Below are 7,138 nucleotides of genomic sequence, written 5' to 3' on the forward strand. Positions count from 1 at the left end.
CCTTTTGGCTGAGAATTTCTTTTTTCCTTCCATGTGATAGTATTTTGAGAAGAATGACCTTTATGATGTGGTGAACATACAGGATTGACTATTATTCAACCATTAAGTCCTGATGCAACTTGATATACTTGGGGAAGGTGGATAGGTGCTAGCTCCCCTGCTCTGAGGAGTAAGTGAGAGGGATAGGGGAAACAGGGAGGGAGGTTGTGACTAGCAAGAGAGGAAGGAGGGGTCTACCACCAGGATGTAAAATGAAAAAATAAAAATCTTAAATAAAAACAAAAAGAATAAAATAATGGATGACTAGCTTATGCTCCCCACAGGGGTCAGACGCCAGGGTGAGTGTCTAGTTGGCAAAAGGAGAAAGATGGTGGTGGAAATTAAGACATTAAGAAGCATGAAATTTTGAAATTTGCAGACAAATTGATGGAACTAGAAATGATCATCCTGAGTGAGGTAACCCAGAACCAGAAAGACACACAAGGAGTGTACTCACTCATAAGTGGATATTAGACATATAATACAGGATAACCATACTACAATCCACAAACCTAAAGAAGCTAAATAACAAGGAGGATCCCAAGGAGAATGCTTAATTCACATTCAGGAGGGCAAATAGAATAGACACTGGAAGTGGTTAAAGAGAGGGATAAGGAAAAGAGCCTACCATAGATGTTTTCTGAAAGACTCTACCCAGCAGGGGATTGAAGCAGATACAGCTAAACTTTGGGCAAAATGCAGGGAGTCATAGGAAAGAGTGGGGAAATAGAAGGACCCAGAGCCCATGGGAACTCCATAAGAAGACTAACAGAGCCAACAAATCTGGACCCATGGGGGCCTGCAGAGACTGATGCACCAACCAAGGACCACTCATGAAGGGGACCTAGACCGCTCCTCAGATGTAGCTGATATGCAGCTCAGTCTCCATGTGGGTTGCCTAGTAAGGAGAGCAGGGGCTGTCTTTGGCATGGACTCTGTGGCCCGCTCTTTGGTCTCTTCTGTGTCGTTGCAGGTAGGGGTTTTGCTAGGTCACAGAGAAAGAGGATGCAGGCAGTCCTAATGAGACTTGATAGGCTGGGGTCAGATGGAAGGGGAGGAGGGCCCCCCCTTTTTGAGGACTGGGGGAGGGATTGAGGGAGGGAGGATGAGACAGGGAAGAGATGAGGGAGGGGGCTATAATCGGATGTAAAGTGAATAAATTATAAAAAAAAATTAAATTAAAAAAAGAAATTAAGAAAGAGCTGGAGAAGACCCGCCAGCTTCTGCTGCTGGTCTTCGCCACCAATAACAGCCGCTGCCACTGAATGGATGAATTCTCCCAAGGGAACCATGTCAGAGCCAGCTGCAGATCTGCACTTGGATGGATGCAACCTTTAAAGAACTGGCTAGCTTAGTAAAAAAAAGTCTACCCAGAAGCCAGAAAGGAGGGCACACACTTCAATTTTGAAATTGCTTTTATGAATCTTAAAGGACCTGGATATCTAATTAAGAAGATCAGCAGGACCATGCCTGGCAGGAAGGGCACTCCTGACACTGCAGTCGCAGAAGCTCCAAAGAGGGGATTATCTGGACATAGCCATCGCTCCTCCAAATCGGCACCTCCTTGGTCAAGGCAGATGAGATCATCCTGGATTCTGTTGACTTTATTGAAGTTATTTTTCAGCTAGTTTGTAAAATGAACTTTGTCGGGAGCCGTGACTCCAAGGCTTTGATATTTAAATCTCGGTGGAGAGATGGCTTTTAGCAGGCCTTTACTAATGGCAGAGAACTTGCAAGTCCATCTCCCTTTGTTTGTGACAGTAGGTAGGATAGCTTGTGAGGATCACACCTCTTCCTCAGACTCCTCATGGAAATTAGCCATTGTTCTGAGATGTTTCTACTCTGGCTTAGAAACTCTACAATAAAAAGACAGGCCGACAGTTACTGCAGAAGAAGGCTGAAGATGATGCTCCAAGCATCCTGTCTCAACTTTTGTGTAAACAGGACACAAATAAGCAACTAGATACAATGTTGTGCTATGGGAGGAGCCGGAGGACAGGAAAGAGGGGAGGAGCTAGAGAAGAGGGCTGGAGGCAGAGGAGGCAGGCAGAGACTTGAGACTTGCTGCTGGCACTGCTTGCTGCAGCTGCCTGCCTTTTTCCATGGCTGTCGAGTCTGGACCTTTAAAAAGTTTCCTGTGTGCTGTGTGTTTATTTTATTAATTTTAATTCTCACTCCCAACTCAAGAAGCGTTCGACTCTGCTGGCTGGCCCCGGCAGAACTTAGTCTTCCTCCCAGAAAAACAGAATGAAATGTTTTTTTTTTGTTGTTGTTTGTTTGTTTTGTTTTTCAGGAGGATGGATGGAATCAGAGGTCACCATGTTCAGCAAAGTAAACCAGACTAAGAAAGGGCAATATCACACATGTGCTTTCTGTCACATATAGGATCTAGAATAAAACAATAACAAACCATGAAAGTAAAAGTGAAACTATTTGGATAAAGAAAGAGACCTGTGGAGGAGAGAGGAGGAACAAGAGAAGATCATAGGGTCTTGAACATCACCATTATCATCATTCTACACATGAACAATAGCATCATCAACATGAACAAAGTCACTCTTCACACACATGAAAATCTCCTACCAAATCGCCAATTCATGTGTGATAATGCCCTGGTGTGAGTCCTGACCTCCTGCTCCCACACTCCTATTATCATACTTTTGGGGAGCAGCCTTACCAGGCCACAGAAGATGACAATGCAGCCACTTCTGATGAGAAGTGATAGACTAAGATCAGAAAGAAGGAGAGGAGGACCTCCCCTATCAGTGGACTTGGGGAAAGGCAGGAGTGAAGAAGGGAGAGGGAGGGTGGGATCAGGAGGGGAGGAGGGTGGGGCTTATTAGGGATACAAAGTGAATAAAGTGTAATTAATAAAAGTTAAATAAAAAATTAAAAAAAAAAAAAGAAAATCCAAAATGTAGATCTTGAAATTGAAAAAAAAAAAAAGTTTTGCTTTCAACGTAGCTGTTTTGTAAACTAACTTTAAAGATGGAAAAATCTGCTTGTCAGGTATGTAGCACAGGGCTAGGGAGATGCCCCAGACGGGAAAGGCTCACTGGTGCACATTTGGAGCCCCAGTCCTTCAACTGCCAGGAGGGATTGAGAGATAGGAGAAGCAGACTATGAGCCAGAAACTCTGCCTGAACAAGGCAAGAGCAGACTGCTGTCTCTTCTGTGACCTTGACACCTATGCTATAGCAGGCCTGCCTACCTACCTACCTACACACACACACACACACACACACACACACAGACACACACAGACACACAAACACACACACACGCACAGGCACACACACAGTCACATACTCATGCAAGCATGCATGTACACACACATTCATGTACACCCACAGTTTCACATACATATGCATACATGCATGCATGCACACACACCACTAGAATAAATATTAAGAGTATGTAGTGCATTTTTTAGATGTAATGAGAGCTGCATAAATGGTATTGATTGTTATGTTCATTTCAATAGTATTAGGCCCTCTAGACACAGCAAGGGGTGACACAGATATGGACTCACACATGGGCCTTGTGACAACAAACACAGGGCCAGCACAATCTAAGACAGATGGGTTCCCAGAGCTGAGAGAGAAAGTGGACACAAGCCCCATCCCTAACCTAGATTCTATCTTCAATTGATAACCATCCACAAAGGAAAAACTACTTTTGTCCACCAGAGTTTCACTAGGTGTGCAAACCTAAGGGAGGCCCCATGCCCAGAAGTAGATGAATAACACACGTACACTCAATGCTGTCTTTGCAGGGTTTAGTTGTTTTGCAACTTTTTGTCTTGGCTTTTTTTTTAACCTTATCTGTCTTTTGATTTTAGTTTTGGGTTTCTGTTTTTGTTTTTAGGGGACTTTTGTGCGGAGGAATTTGTGTGTGTGTGTGTGTGTGTGTGTGTGTGTGTGTGTGTGTATGTTTTAGTATCTGTATGTATTTCTTTTGCTTCTTCTTGAACTCTTTTTTTGTTTGTTTCTCTTTTTCTGATTTGTTTTTAATCTGTTTTGTTTTTATTCTTTTTTGATGCCTCTTTGTTTTCTATCGAGAAAGAGAAAAATAAATGTGGTGGAATTTGGTGGGTGGGGAAGATCTGGGAGGAGTTGGGAAAGGGATAACCAAAATCAAACTATATTGTATTTAAAAAAAATCTATTTTCAGTGAAAAAAAGTATTAGAAACATTGTAGATGTCTATAAAACAGTTGCCCTTGTGTGACCATTTATTTCACTGTTGGATACAAGCGTGCGAAGATAAGCACATTTAAGATGTGCAGTGTAACTGCTTCACAGGAGAGAGCAAGGCAGAGATCCTAGAGAATTAAGAAGGGTGGAGATCTTCAAGATTTTCAAATGGCCCAGATCTGGTGTCTAAAATAGCATATTATAAATTCTTTTGGAGGTCATCTTACATACCTGCTAGTTTCACGTGCTGAAAACTCTTCCCTGTGTGTCTTGGGTGTCTCTGGAAGCATTTCTTATTTTTGCATTTTGCATTCCCTTTACAGACATTTTCTTTCTGTACTATTTTAATTATGCAATATTGTTTACTTAGCTAAAGACCAAGGACTGTTCCAGACACTGAGGACAGGACATTCCTTCCCTAGTCTCCTAGAGGAACTATGTACAGTTGGCCTTCGGTACCGTGGTGTTCCAGATCATCAGAGTCAACCAACTGTGAAAGGAGATACATATAAAGACTCATAACCAAACCTTCGGCAGAGTACAGGGAATCATGTGAAGGAAGGGGAGTTAGTATGATGGGGAAATATTAGGAGCTCCACAAGGACCAAATATATCTGGGCACAGGGTCTTTTCTGAGACTGACATTCAACCAAGGACCATGTATGGATATAACCTAGAACCTCTGCTTGGATGTAGCCCATGGTAGCTCAGTAACCAATTGGTTTCCCACAGTAAGGGGAACAAGGACTATTTCTAACAGGAACTCAGTGGCTGGCTCTTTGACCTCCCCACCCTCCAAGGGAGGAGCAGTCCTGTTAGGCCACAGAGGAGAGCTTTGCAGACTTGATAAAACAGGGTCAGATGAATGGGGAGGAAGTCCCCCCCATCAGTGGACTTGGAAAGGGGCAGGGTGGAAAGGAGGGAGGGAATAAGGGAGCGGGATACAGCTGGGATACAGAGTTAATAAAATGTAACTAATAAGAAAAAAAAATTTAAAAAAATTTCATAAAGTTCTAAATAGCAAACTTGATTCTTATAAGAGCTGAGTAGCACTTTCATCTGTGATGTGCAGGCATATCTTGCTGCAGCTCCTGCCACCTCAAAGCTCAGACTGTTACCAGCAACTGAGCATCATTCCCCTTGCACTATTTTGTATTCAGTTAAGACAATGACTGCTGCGACTATATAGAATGCATATGGATATATTTTCCTCATTATTATTTCCTGAACAATGCAGAATAACATCTTTTCACATAGTATTGGCAATACCTTAAGCATAAAAGTAAAGTGCAGATGGATTTAAAGTATATAAGAGGATGTGTATAGGATATATGCAAACATTACAGCATTTTATAGAAGGGGCTTAAACATCTGTGGATTCTGTTATCATCAGGGGGTCATGGAATCTATCCTCTGTGGATACAAAAGGACAACTGTATTTCTGTTAAGATTCATTTATTTTAAAGTGTGCTTGAAAATCACCTAGATTCACATTTTCTCACATTTTATCTGAGAAGTGCATGATGTTTACTTGTGAGATGGAAATGAATTTTAGTATTGCACTGACTGCTGTGGGGTGTTGAGTTAACTTCATCTCATTAAATGCATGGGTGAATTAGCGTATTTATTTGCATGTATGATATATCTGTATTTCAAAGCAAACATTTCAAAGGATCATAGAAATATGTATGTAAAGTTTGTATTTGCCTCCTAGTGATGTTCTTAGAGAGGGGAGGCACTACACATAGCTGCTTTTATAAGAGAAATTGGACTGTTTGGAATTCCATTACTCAATTTTCATGGGCATAGATGTAGGCACTCTTCTAGATGCACAATTTTCAACTATTTATGACATAATTTTAAAATATGGCAGTAAATAGGTAAGATCAAATTCTACCCACAGGTAACCTAGTGTGCGCCCAAGCAGTGGCTTTTCTGTTCTGTGTTTATAACAGAGTCAAGACACACAGGGCTAAGCATAGTTTTGTGAGACAGTTCTAAGGCACACACATTTCATTTTTATAATGTGGGTGTTTTACAGTAAATAACCTGAGATGGAGTACATATTGGAAACAGTGCCAGAGGCTGCTAAACCAGTTTAGTTACCCACAGATGTGAACTCGTTTAATTAAACACAACATGATCCCATGTTTTTCCATATGGCTTCTTTTGGATTTTAGTTCTTACTTTTTATTTTATCATAAATAGATTTCAATCATGATTTAAACATGCATGAGCTTGTCTTTACTTTGATGTAGGAATATCTGATTCCCATGGAAGTTAATGGGAAGCATGGGTGCATGCAGAGGAAAAAAATGTACCCACAGCTTCCAAAACAAATTTAGAACAATTTAAAATGCCCTGCAGTATTAAAGAGTTGGCTTAAGGAGTCAATAAAAGGGTAATATATACTTTAAAGATGATTTTATGAAAATTCTTGTAGCTTAAGGCCCAAGGGAAGAATACATGGGTGTGCCCTCCAAAAAGAAAAAACAAAACAAAACAAACAAACAAACAAAAAAACAAAACCCAACAATTACACATAAGGTAAAGTGTAAATTATGTTTTCCTTTTCTAGGAAGCACATGATTGCTCACATTCTTTATGTGTATTAGTTTGTATTTTCAAGAGTGGTATATCCATTGTTTAACAATCACAGTGTCTTTGTGAGGTAGGCATTTCTTACCAAGAAACCTCCAATTAGTGACATACAGACTTATTTAACTTTTGGTTCCTAGGATCTAATATTTTAAAAATTTTATTTATTTATTTACTAATTACAGTTTATTTTGTATCCCAGCTATAGCCCTCACCATGAAATTTTTTCCATACAGATCTTTCACATGCTTGCTTAGAGTCACACCAAGGAACTTTATGTTATTTGTGGCTACTGTAAAAGGTTGT

The 7,138-nt window shown here is 40.7% G+C and overlaps 1 pseudogene; it reads left to right on the forward strand.

The window, feature by feature from the left end:
- Nucleotides 1-302: 302 nt before the first annotated feature.
- Nucleotides 303-1,667, forward strand: LOC129674150 (histone deacetylase complex subunit SAP18-like; annotated as a pseudogene).
- Nucleotides 1,668-7,138: the final 5,471 nt, after the last annotated feature.

This window comes from Psammomys obesus, unplaced genomic scaffold (assembly GCF_907164565.1).
Source record: "Psammomys obesus unplaced genomic scaffold, mPsaObe1.curated_primary_1811, whole genome shotgun sequence".
Lineage (NCBI taxonomy): Eukaryota > Metazoa > Chordata > Mammalia > Rodentia > Muridae > Psammomys > Psammomys obesus.